This window comes from Malania oleifera, chromosome 11, assembly GCF_029873635.1.
Source record: "Malania oleifera isolate guangnan ecotype guangnan chromosome 11, ASM2987363v1, whole genome shotgun sequence".
NCBI lineage: Eukaryota > Viridiplantae > Streptophyta > Magnoliopsida > Santalales > Ximeniaceae > Malania > Malania oleifera.
Window position 1 is genome coordinate 34,753,365 of NC_080427.1, and position 14,065 is coordinate 34,767,429.

The 14,065-nt window shown below is 33.5% G+C and overlaps 1 long non-coding RNA gene across 2 annotated transcripts; it reads left to right on the plus strand.

The window, feature by feature from the left end:
• Positions 1 to 1,453: 1,453 nt before the first annotated feature.
• On the plus strand, positions 1,454 to 9,376 carry LOC131167893 (uncharacterized). Of its 2 annotated transcripts, XR_009140176.1 has the most exons (3): positions 1,527 to 1,920; positions 2,002 to 2,168; positions 8,035 to 9,376. It is a non-coding gene; the product is annotated as an uncharacterized LOC131167893 (long non-coding RNA). The 2 variants fall into 2 exon arrangements; XR_009140177.1 differs by lacking the exon at positions 8,035 to 9,376 and having other exon boundaries at positions 1,454 to 1,920; positions 2,002 to 2,266.
• Positions 9,377 to 14,065: the final 4,689 nt, after the last annotated feature.

A 14,065-nucleotide genomic window follows, 5' to 3' on the forward strand; every position in this document is an offset into this window, starting at 1 on the left:
TTGTATCAATGTGGTTCCTTCTTTATGATAATTCACTATTAGTCACATACTTTTCAGTTTTTAATAAGAAATGTTTACAAAAAATGATTTATTTTATGTATGATTTACCAAAAGAAACCTATGTGGATGGCTTTTACGGTTCGATCATAACTGAGCCAAGTGCATTTCAATGAAATCGAACCAGGCCCAAGTTGACACTCGTAAACTCATGACTCGTGAACCTTTTCTTTCTCTCTCCTACCTCTTTACTTAATGTTGGGTTATGTCATTAGTCGTTCTTAATTTTTAGGTAAACTACAAAGCAAAATAACAAAAGATGCACGTTGTAGGAGCGACGAAAGCATTCACATGTGTTAACATCCATGCTTTTGCGCACACATATAGCAAACAATCTCTTTGGTTATAATTTTTTGCATGTATTTTTAAAAATAAACTTGATCTTAACATAAGGCTTGATAAATAACTATTCAGAGATTTTTCTTCAATTTCATGCATACAAAGTTGTTTTGACAATTTTATTGCCTATTAATTTTCAAATGAATTAAAGAATCATTTATAAAATCTTATCAACTATATATGAATTAATTAAAAATAATTTTAATTCTAAAACCTAACTTTAAAGTAGCGAGAGCAAGAATAAAGATTTTAAAATATTGAAAATATTCTTTAACCAGGAAAATAAAATTTAAGAATTGGGCATGAGGCATATTTTAAAATCTTGTTAAGATTTCTTTTTATATTTTAAATTTAATAATTATCCTGGACAATCTTCAAAGATTAAGAAAGAAATTGTTTATTTAATGTTTTTACATCATTTTAGTGTGTGTGGGCACACTCACATTCTTGTAGTTTACTGCAATATAATCGTGTTCTACTTTTGTTAAATTGTATTTTTTTTTTTTTGCATTTTCATATATCTTTGTAAAATTTATTAAGAAAAAAAACAAACATCTAATATCATAAGAAGTGAACTTTCTTAAGTCCAACAAATTGTTATTAGTCTAACATTCTCTATTAAAAATATCTGGATCGTAAATATCTATAACCTCTCTCCCTCTATCTCTCACAACCACATACTAAATATCATTTCATGTAGGAACATATTGCATAAAACATTTTTTTGTCTAATATAACAAAAAAATGATCCCAATTAGACCTGGCAAAATGGATAAAAATCCGTTAATTCGATCTGCATTCGACCCGTTTTAACCGACTTATAATCAACCGCTTGTTAAATGAGTCGAATATGGTTTTCCATTTTCATATCCGCCTTCTTAGCGGGTCGGGTCGGATTTATCCGGCGGATATCTACCAAACCGTTTAAAAGTCCATTACTAATTAACATATAATAGTCCAACTACCCACAACCCATTGCCCGGGTATGGAGAGCCCAGTGCGGCAGTGCACACACGGCCCACGCTACATAGATAGCCCAGTAGCCCACACAGCCACAAGCCCACTGCCCACAGTCCGTCAGTCCCTCCCTCGGAGTCCCTCCCACTCCCAGGTCAGCCCAGTCCCAAATCTCAAATCCTATTAGGGTTTCATTGATTCAAAGTTCAAACTTTCAATTCCAGCTGTGCAGCCGCATCCCACGACGATGACGATTCCCACTGTCACTGCCATAGCCGACTGCCACCCATGGCCACGAGCCACGATTCCCTCGCCCAGTCTTCCCTCGCAGCCTCGCCCAGTCACTCGCCCATTCGGCGCTCGCCAGCTATCATGAAATTGCTGGTATTTTCCTTCACGCAGTAGTGGTTTATTTAGTCTGCCCGCTTACCTTCCCAGTTCTTGCCGCCCCTCCAAAATAATTTCCAATCTCCTTTCTCCAAGTGAAAATCCAAATATCTGCAGCAGCGGTGCTTCTTTCCTAATTTTTGTTCGATCTCCAGGCCCTTGCTTTCAAGCCCTCTGTAGGTATTTTCTCCTCTTACTCTCCTCCTCCTTCAATTTGTAGAGTTAATAAATGTCTCTGTTTTGATTTTGATTTTTTCTTAGGATGAGGTGTGGGCGAGCTATTGATAAGCTACAAAATATGAAAGGTTGTAGAATTTTGATTGGATACTCATTGCAGAGTATACACCCAGCAAAACCCTCACCAAACACCTATTCATCCTTTCCATTTTTCTTACCTAATCCCTCCTTAAAAGCATTGCAAATTGTAGGTAATTTTCATTATTAATACTCTTTTACTTCTTCTTATGTCTAATACGATCTATTTTCAATTGAATGATTTAAATAAATCTTTCAAACTTGTGGTCTATCTTCATTTGGCTGATTAATCTAATTAAATCTTCAAACTTATTTTGATGTTAAACATCAGAGGGTTTGCCTCTTATGACTTAATTTTATTTCAACTGGCGGTAATCATCTACTCTATATTTCTAATTTATAAAAGGACAAGTTTTTGTGTGAAGCGCACAAATGCATGGTGGTGGAGTCAAAAAGAAAGTGTGTGATAACCTCAGTGGGATTAATCTAAATTATAATAATTAATTGTTTTTACTATAAACCATTCTTAGTAGCTATTTTACTAGAAATAATGAAAGTTAAGTGCAATAAGTCCAAAATATTGTTGGTGATATGCATGAGATGCTATATGAGATCTTTCAAATGCATAGGCACAATTAGAATGAATTTGAAGGCTCACCTAGAGAAGAGACTACTAGCCAAGAACCTACACAGGGCCAAATGAGAATGTCAAAAAGTTTTATGAGTTGCTAAAGGATCTGGATAAAACTTTGTGTACTAGTGGATTGAACCTAGGCACTTAAAACGATAGGAACAATCATCCAATTTGACTAGCAATTCAATTTAGATTTTAGAGAGACTCACACAAATCACACGGTTTGAGTTTCTATTTTGAGTTGGATTGGGACTAATTTATTATCTTTTAATACTTACAATTTTACTTACATGAATCAGGAGTTGTTAGTTAGTATAAACGATTGAATGATTAAAATAATTACTAGAAAAGTTAATACACAAACTAATCGTAAGTTGTCGTATACAATTTAAATTATTATGACACAAAATAAATTATTAAAAAAACTATATTTGAGAATGGCGGATTATCCGCCCATCCACCATGAATTAACCGACCTGAAACTGCCTAATCCGCCACTTAAATGAGTCGAATATGGATTATGATTTCTCTACCCGATAATCCGCCTTATCCGCCACGGATTATCCGGCCCGATCCGCTTTGTCAAGTCTAATCCCAATGTCGAAAGCACTGAATATCCAAAGTCTTTCAAGCCTCTTTTTCTTGATTCTTAACGAGAGGTTGAGGTCGAGGTCATCGTCAATCTGGTTAATTCGATTAATTTTTAGTTGCAACAGTTGACACCATCTAGGGGAAACTTTGGAAGGATTTCTTTCTAAAACTTGATCATGAACACATCACATAATTTCGAGTATGAACCCATTGTTGGGGATCAATCATCCCAGTCGGTTCATTCCCCACCACCATACAATTCATCACAAAGTGTACATTTTGAAAAACTCTCGAAAAGAAGGTGGAAGATATGTTTAACATGATTTTACAACAAAAAAAAAACACAGAATATGATAGAGGGTTATTCAAGAAGAAATAACACCTAAGGGTAGGATAGTGGTACCATAGGAAGTTGCTTTGAAAATTTCAGACCTGGCAAAGAGAGTAGAAGATGCCAATAGTGTGGGTATTAGTGAGCAACAATCCCATGAATTTGAAGAAAAACTTCAGAAAATTGACCAACTAGAATAGTTGGTGAAAGAAGTTAGCAACCAATCATTGATGGGTGAAACCTTAGCTAGATCTTTCGATTTCCCTTTTACCAAGAAAGTAATGGAGATTTCTCTACCTAGTAAATTTAAGATGCCCAACATAAAAGGATATGATGGGTCGTCAAATTCCTTAGATCATCTCGGCACTTTTAGAATGTTGATGTAATTGCAAGGTGCACTTGATGCAATTATGTGTCAAGCATTTGCAGCAATTCTAAAAGGAAATGCTAGGGCATGGTATCAGACATCGAAGCCTGGCTCGGTTGAGTCGTCTTTTGAAATGGAGTGGCAATTAACAGGAATTTCATTAGCAGTTGAAAGATGGCTAAAACCCCAAACCCACCTTATGAGCCTTGTTCAAGGAGAGAATGAGCCATTGAAAGAGTTTATATGTTGTTCTGTCAATGCAACCTTGGAGATCAGAAACTTGGACCATAGAGTAGTAGTAGCTACCTTGACAATAGCTCTACAACCTTGTCACTTATTGAATTCCTTAGGGAAGAAACCCTTGACTGATATAGGGGAACTAATGACACAAGCTTAGAAATACATCAACTTGGAGGAGGCCATAGGAGGCACTTACTCTTGATCTGAGAGGGCCTCTTATGCTTGAGATAATTCCCAATGAACCGTTTTTTTTTTTTTTTCTTTGAGGAACCACCATCCCTTTTCTTTTTCTTAGTAATCATCTCCTTAAACTCAATCTAGTTGGTGTCTAAAAAAGGGGTGTTTGGAGGAATTTTTTTTTTTTTTAAAAAGCAGAACAAACGAGGCTTAATCTGCAAAGAACAAGATTTTACTCTCTCATTAACTCGGTGCAAGGAATGATCCCTTGATAGGTTCCTTGTTAGATTTCTTTGATAATGTCTTGTTCAGTAGTTATCATAGTGGGGACCAAATGGTGTTAACGAGTTTTGCAGACTGCAGATAAGTAGATTGAATATTAGACGAAGCCTTAGAGCTAAAAAGAATGTAGTGACGACAATTGAAGTAGAATACCTCTTTTCAGTAGAATACTTTCTCATTTGATAACACGACCTTAACAGCCTAGCAGAGGGTTGGTCACCTTTATGGATGAGTAGAGCCACCAAACAAACTAAGTTCAAATAAGAATTGGGAGCTAGCTAACTAGGAGACATGTTGTAAAACTATAGAGCATCAGATATAAAAGGATGAAAGGGCAACTTGAGCCTAGCCTGAAAAAAATCAGCATACAAACATATTTCATCTGGACCTAACCAAAGAGCAGATTCAGGGCTAGAAGGAGACTAGAGGTGAACATAGTCTAGGATAAAGTACAAGGTAAGCAGGAGGTTTGAATAATCTTAAGTCAAGCAAGACCTAACATTCCTTACACTAACTATGATCGATGACTAGGCCTCTTAAGGTTCCATTATTACGAACAACTGGTCTGCTTGATAATAATAATAATAATCTTTGGGTCATTGAAGGAATCAAAAAGAAGACATTTTTCAAAGAATACTCAAGAATGTTTGAAAAAAATTCAAGAACATTCAAAATCATTCAAGAAAATTTGAAGAACATTGAAGAACATCTGATAACAAAGATGAAACACTAAAGGATATTCAAAGAAAATTCAAACATTCAAGGCATGCTTCAAAGGAAAAGAAGCAAGGAGAAGGAATGAGATAACATACCTCTAGTGAAATCACTTCCTTCCAAGTGTGAAGAATGAGAAGTAGAGAAGAACTATTTATAAGAAGAAAGGGTGGCACGAACCACGATGCTTCTTTAGGACTCATGCTTTGTTTGGAAAATCCACCAAAATGTCCATATGATGAGCACAACTCATAAAGCAATAGAGGCGAGTACTTCTCACCAAAATATGGTCCATCTGATGAGCACAACTCATAAGACCTAAAAATTTCATCTGATGGGCACAACTTATGAGGCAACTAGTGGTGAGCATTGTTCACCAAAATATGACCCATCTAATGATCATAACACGTGAGGTAATAAGAGGCAAGCTTTACTCACCAAAATATGACTCATCTGATGAGTACAACTCATAAGACCCAAAAATGTCCATAAGATAAGCATAGCTTATGAGGCAACCAAAGGTAAGCACTACTCACCAAAATATAGCCCACCGAATAAGCATAGCTCATGAGGCAACCAAAGGTAAGCACTACTCACCAAAATATAGCCCACCTAATAAGCATAACTCGTGAGGCAACACGAGATGAGTACAAGCTCATCAAAATATTATTTATCAGATAAATGCTACAAATAAGGCTAAAGAATGTCTAGTTGATAAAATAATTACTCAGTAGATAGAATCTACTCGATTAAAAAATTGCTCAGAAGATAAAAGAGCTACTCAATAGATAGAATATGCTCAGCCAAAGAATTGCTCAGGAAATAAAAGAATTGCATAGTAGATAGAATCTACTTAGTCAAAAAATTGCTTAGTAGATAGAATCTTCTTGACCAAAGAACTACTCAATAGAGAGAATATGCTCGATCAAAGAACTACCCAACAGATAAAAGAGTTGCTTAGCAGATAAAATATACTCGGCCAAAGAACTACTTAGTAAATAAAACTTGTTCAGTCAAAAAACTCCTCAGAAAATAGAATTACTCAACAATAGAATTTGCTCAGCTAAAGAACTGCTCAGTAGATAGAATTTACTCAATTAAAGAGCTGCTTAACAAATAAAAGAATTGCTCAGCAGATAGAATCTGCTCGATTGAAGAACTGCTCATAAAATAAAAGAGTTATTCAGTAGATAGGATCTACTTGGTCAAAGAACTACTCAACTAAATAAAAGAGCTGCTCTGTAGATAAAATATGCTCAACAAAGAACTGATCAACAAATAGAATTTGCTTAGTCAAAGATTTACTTAGTAGATAAAAAAGCTACTCAGTAGATAGAATCTGCTTGGCCAAATAACTTCTCAATAGATAGAATTTGCTCAGTCAAAGAACTTCTTAGTAAATAAAAGAGCTTCTCCGCAGATAGAATTGCTCGACTAAATAATTCTCAGTAGATAAAAAAATTGATTAGAAGATAGAATCTGCTCGATCAAAGAAGTGCTCAGCAGATAGAATCTGCTCGATCAAAGAACTAACATCCCAGCACATAAAAGAACTACTTAACAAATAGAATATGTTTGATCAAAGAATTGCTTAACAAATAAAAGATGATTAGCAAATGGAATCTACTCGGCCAAAAATTGCTCAGCAAAGAAAATTTGTTCCATCAAAGACTTTCTTAGCTGATAAAAGAATTGCTTAGTAGATAAAGTATGCTTGGCCGAAGAATTGGTTAGCTAAAAAAAGAACTTCTAAGCAAAAAAAAATCATTAATTAGGCCAAAAGGTTGCTATGATCAAGAAAGGGCATGATTGCTTAACCAAGAACCAATCAACAAACATGGTCTATATACTTTATTTTAAATATATATGTGTATGTGTGTGTGTGTGTGTGTGTGTGTATATATATATAATATACATATACAAAATGGCTTGGATTGAGCCACATTTATCTGCATGGTCAAACAACTGCTTATCAAATAAAAGAGTTAATCAGCAGATAGGATCTACTTGGTCAAAGAACTGCTTAATAGATAAAAGAGACACTCAGCTAGAATAAAATCTACTCAGTCAAAGAACTGCTCGGCAAATAGAATTTGCTCAGTCAAAGAATTACTCAGTAGATAAAAAAACTACTTAGTAGATAGAAGCTGCTCGACTAAAAAACTTCTCAGCAAACAGAATTTGTTCGGTCAAAGAACTACTCAACAAATAAAAGAGCTTCTCAGTAGATAGAATTGCTCGACTAAAGAATTGGTCAGCAGATAAAAGAATTGCTTAGCAGATATAATCTGCTTGATCAAAAAATTTCTTAGCAGATAGAATCAACTCTGTCAAAGAATTGCTTAGCAAAAAAAATTTGCTCGGTTAGAGAACTGCTTGGCAGATAAAATAATTGCTCAGCAAATAGAATCTGCTCAGCCAAAAAACTACTAAGCAAATAGAATTTGTTTGATCAAAGAATTGCTTAGCAAATAAAATAGTTACTCAAAAAATAAAGGTTGTTCAACCAAAGAATTGTTCAGGAAATAAAGAAATGCTAAGCATAAAAAATCATTAATTAGGCCAGAAGGTTGCTCGAATCAAGAAAAGGCAAGATTGCTTAACTAAGAACCAATCGGTAAACATGGTCATATATATATATGTTAGCCTTAATGGCTACATAATTATATTTAATGTGTTTTGATGATATTAACCTATTTGTAGTTCCAAGTGTAATCCATCTTTGCAGGATCAAGTTAGCATGTACAAATGACAAATACATGAAGGTACTAGATCAAAGGCAAAGATTGGATCGAGTAGTCGTTCAAGTACTAGCAAAGATCAAGATGGACATTCACTCGGAAGAACTCAAGCACATCCAACAAAGTCACAGAGTAATAGGGAGTGTTTGAGGTAGGAACTATTGTAACTCTTGCAGTTTTGTTTCACGCATGTTTACTGAGCAAGAGTTAAGCAAATGCATGTGCATATTAGTTCATAAGAGTATATAGGATATCACCAAATCATAAGTTCAGAACTTATGAGTTTTCAAAGTAAAAACAAGACTTTTATAAAAATATCCTTTACTCAAATGTATTTTTATATGAGACAAGTTTTAAATCATAGTAGTGTTATAATCTTTTAAAACAACTTGGTCCTGATTAGGTTTAAAACCTCAATTATACACCTCTCAAATTTCCTAAACACCTTTTAGTATTTGGAGCATAACTTTTTCTAGAAAAATTTACAAATGACGATCTTGGTAACTATGGAAAGTTAAGAAAAAATATCACAACTTTCATGTTTGAGACTTTCACTGATTTGGGCAATCAGTCGACGATTTGGGGCAAATCATCCACGATTTTAGGCAAAATGTGGCCTAGATGAAACAGTTGACTAATTGGGGTAAACAATCGACTAATTGGGTCAAATAGTTGACGATTTGCGTTGGGATTAAGTCCGCAACGACTATAAATGGCTAGTTTTCAAAGGAAATAATTATTTTACATACTTAACGGCCATACAATGGCTAGTACTCCATTTTACCTATAAATACAAGTCCAAGGACTTGTTTTAAACATTGATTTGGTAGTTCATATATCATTCCCAAGCACACCACATTTTAGTTCATAGTTCAAGTGCTCAACTTCTCTCTTGCTCCTAAACTTTGTTGTGAATCATTACTTTGAGAGTGTTGTATGAGGTTTTGGTTGTATTTAATTTTCAGCTCATTCAAGGAGCAGTTGTTTTGTATTCCATCTTCAAATTGTAAAAAATTCTTGATGGACTGGATCGCAAAGGGTTCTTGGTGAACTGTGGTTGAAGGTTCTTGGTGAACCGAAGTGCAAGGATTTTTGGTGAACCTTGAGGCTCTTGATGAGCGAAGGGGATTTGTTCCCGGTTATAAAGGTTTCTCTGCTAGTGGAGGAGTTCATAGTGGATTGTGAAATCTTTGAGTGTGTCTTAAGGCATGGACGTAAGCAAGAGGCTGAACCACGTTAAACATTGGTGTAACTTTTCTTCCCTTCTCGTTAATTTATATCTTGTGTATGATTTACTTTGATTATATTGTGATATAATTTCTTGCATCTTTCCAAAATTTATTATTTTGTAGAGAAAAGCGAAAATACGCAAAAGAATCCATTTACCTTCCCTCTAGACTTTACTCTAGGGCCAACAACATATATATATATATATATATATATATATTAAAAGGATTGACTTAAAACCCAACTTGGTGGCTTGGATGAGCTAGTATAACATCAAAACGGCTTGGATTGAGCCACCTTAATTCATGTCGACGCAACAACTCGGTAGAATAACTTGAATTGAGTCACATTCACTCAACTTAATTCACTATTGAATGGAATGGCTATATTGAGCAATATTCACTGTTGTTAGCTTGGCAGCTCAATAAAATGACTTAGATTGAGCCACCTTAAATCACGCCAATGTGGGAGCTCAACACAAAACGGCTCATATTGAGTCATATTCACCTATATTGGCTTGGCATTTGAACTGAACGACTCAAATTTAGCCATTTTCATTCTTGCTAGCTTGGGAGCTCAACAAAGTGGCTCGGATTGAGCCACATTTCTTCATGTTGATGCAGTAGCTCAGCATAATGGCTCGTGTTGAGCCACATTCACTTACCTTAGCTTGGAAACTGAACCAAATGGCTCAGATTGAGCCATATTCATTCTTGCCAGCTGGACAACTCAACAGAACGACTCAAATTGAGCCGCCTTAACTCATGCTGGCTTGAAAACCCATATAACAACTCTAAATGAGCTACATCTAGAGGATATCGACTCAGTGGTTCAAATTGAGTTGCATCAACTCATGTTAGCTTAGCAACCCATATAATAACTCGGTTTGAGACATCCATACCAAACGTGACTCGGTTGTTCATGATTCGCCATGGATCTAGCCCAAAGTTAACTCAAGACCTTTAAATTTAGGTTTGGATTGGGCCTCACCAAAAAACTAGCGTGGGACTCCTTCAAAAAGTTGAGGCTCATTTGTTGGCTTGGATTTTGTGCAACTCAATTAAGCAATTTTTGAAGAAGAATTGTTCAAATTTTTTTGACTCCAATGAAACTAGATTAAGTGAATAATATGGACCACTCTTAAGCCAGAGAAAGTAATTCTAAAGCTTGAGAGTGGGGAGGAACTAATATTACACAAAATGATCCCAATGTTGACTTGCAAAAGATTAAAGAGAAAGAATCTGCATCGAGGAACAATACGAGTTAGTGGTGACAAATATGACATCTAAATCAATTAAACCCAATAAATACCCACAAGTCAAACCATAACTCCCATAGTCCCAATAATTTCTCATTTATGAAGAAATCAATAAGGGTATCCCTTAAACGCCCATAAAAGGGACTCCATAAGAGAGGGCAAGGTGTCTCATTCTAACATATTCTTTTACTGTTGTAATAATTCAATCCTTCCATATTCCTTAACTTAGGCATCGGGGGTGATCTCTCGGAGTACACCTTGGGTCCTCTGAGCCTCTTTCTCTTGCTTCTTGACAAGTGGTCGAGGTTGTAGTTGATTCGGTTAACCCGGTCAATTTTTTCCTACAACATTCTAAAAAAATTTTATGAAATGTGCATAATAATGAAGAAAGGAAAAAAGACATTGACCTTTCTTAAGATTTAGTAAAAAGACACTGATTTCTCCTAAGATTTCAAAAATCTCAAACACCTCTCTTGAGGTTTCAAGAATTCCACAAACCTCCTTTGAGGTTTGCCAAAAAGACATTAACCTGCCCTTATATCTTGTGAAAAAGTAAGGGTTTTCAGAAACATAAATGTCCCAAAAGTCAAATGTTAGGGGAGGTTTGAGAGAGCCATAAAATTTTAAAGGAGATCCATGAAATTTTTGAAACTTCAAGGGATATCGGTATTTTTTTTTTGTCAAATCTCAAGAGAGATAAGAAAAGATATCGTTACATTATTGTGATGCTTAAAGAGTTTTTCTATTCATCAGATTTTTTAACAAGTGATATGACCATAGGTTTGGTTGAATTTTTCATATTCAATCAATTTCAATAACACTTGTGAAAAAAGTTGATTGTTTTCTTATAAAAAAATATAATTTTTTTAAAACTTATAATCCGTTTGAAAGAATTTCACCTCCTTGGAAATCCCAAATGCTATGATACTCCACTATGGTGGTATATCGAGGATCATAATTTAACCATCTTAGGTAAATTTCCAAAAAAGCTGCTATTTTTTTTTTTTTTTTATATATCTTATTGCAATTTTGCATTTTAAAAGTTTTTATCTTACCTTTGAAATTAGAGTGATTTGATTTATGTAAATTTGGATATAAATGCAATGTAGAATCATGTTGAGCTTTATTTAAATTCATATAATAAAATTTAATTACAATTTTGTTTTGCTGTATTCATCTTTATTCCTTGAAGTCATTTATTTATTATTTATTCTTTGAGTCATTCATGTATTATTTATTTAATTAATGACTTATGTTTAGTGTAAAAAACTTGCAAACTACTTTTTTGGTCCATTAGAAGCCTTAAGCTACAAAAGAAAGCCATCCATCTCATATTCTATATCTGAAAATTTACAGTAATGGGGAAGCCCTAGAGGAGGCATGGTAGTACTTGGGCAATGTACATTTTCTAATGGGGATGCTACTAGTTTTTTACGGAAATATTAAGAAAAAAAAGAAAAATATTAAAATATAAGTAGGTGGGAGAAAATTTACGGTTTTAAACTCAAGTGACTTTTGAAAAGTCAGTCGAGTATATAAAAAAAAACACAAAAAGTAACATAACTGACTTTCTAGAAGTCTATTCTAGTGTTCGAATGACATCCCATTAATACCTGCATATCCTGAGCACAAAAAAAAAAAAAAAACAAAATAAAGTATTTAGAACTGACTTTCCAAAAGTGGATTCTACTTGGTTTTGCTTCCAAGGCGCTGACACGCCTGCCCCTATGTAGAAAAAAGTAAATAAATAAAAAAAAAAAAGTGGTAGGGTGAAGGAGAATAAATAGGATGGGGCGGGAGGAGAAGGGGCACGCGGCTAGCAAGGGGGGTTAGGGAATACTTGCATGGTTCTACCCGTGCATGTCAAAATCGACTTTTCAAAAATCGATTTTGACTTGTATTATTATTTTTTTTCCGCACAGTTACCTCAGGAAGGAGCGGGGAGCAGGCTTTGTTCAAAACTGACTTTTGAAAAATCGATTATGCATGCTTTCATTTATATACTTATTGTTTTTTTTGTGCACAGAGTGTGCAGGTGTTAGTGGGCTGTCATTCGTACACCAGAACCGACTTTTGAAAAGACGGTTTTGTTGCTCTTTATTTTTATTTTTCTTTTAAAAATACTCAATCGACTTTCCAAAAGTCGGTTGAGTTTAAAGCCATTAATTTCGAGTTTTTTCCCATTTTATCCCTCTTTTTTTTAAATATATTAAATAATACCTTTTCTGGAAAAATATTTCCCGAAATAACCCTGACGTAATCTCGCTACTTGGAGTAGCGAGATTTAAGCAAATCTCACTATTTGAAGTAACGATATTTGCCACGTGTCATTTCCATAAAAAAATTATTTAATATATATTTTTTAAAAATGATAAATCGGGAAATAAATTCTTCTGCGTAATAAATCGGGAAATAATTTAATACGCAGAATAATTTTTTTCTCAATTTATCATTTTTTTTTAAAAATATATTAAAAATTTTATTGTATAAATTATTGAAAATTTGAACTTTATTTTAAATTATCAATTTTAATTGTACCTAAAATTAATATATATATATATATATATATATATATATATATATATATTGACACAACAAATATTATTTAGAGTTTGACACAACAAGTATTATTGATACAACATATCTATATATATGCACTGACAGTTTGTTAAAGGGACAGAAATTATAACATTCAAAAATATTATTTATTTTTAAAAAATGTTTAAAAATAATAATATATATTTAGAGTTTGAAATTTAAATTATGAATATGATTTTTATGCATTTGTACAAAAAATAAATATTTTTTTTATAATTTTACCCAAATTTAAATTTGACTCTCGAATTCAAATTCCCAAATATAATTTTTATTTTAATTATTAACCGATTTTTTATAATCGATGAATATAAAAAATCAAAGTAAAAAGTTGATTCTTTTTAAGAGACAAAAAAAAAAAAAAAAGTGTGTTGGCTTTTTTGGGGTTAAATATTCTTAAGTCAAAGATTTGTGTAATTAATGTATTTATTTGTGGATTCTAATTATGTGGAATACACTTTCTAAGACTACTTAGGTGTTTCCACTTATTATTTTGTTCAATTAATAAAAATAAATGAGAGAATATTAAGATATGATAATTATGTATACATTTATTATTCAAAGTAAAGATGGATTATCTTTATTATAAGAGATGAGAAAAAATGTTAAAGACTCGTTTAGTTGTGGAAGATATTTTTTATTTTCTAATATTTAAAATTTTAAAAAGCTATAAAATTTAGCTTTTGTTAAAAAATATTTTAAATATACATATAAAAAAGGTATAAAATTGGGTGTAAATACCCAGAAAATATAATAAATATAAGAAATTGGAAAAAATTAGATTTTTGGCTGAGAAAGGAGAAAAATCGGGGACGATGTTCTAGAGAGGAGAGAAAACCGGTGACGGTTTTGGGGATTTGTCGCGGGACGGTAAATAAAAACCATTTCAAACTCTAAATAATTCTCTTTACAT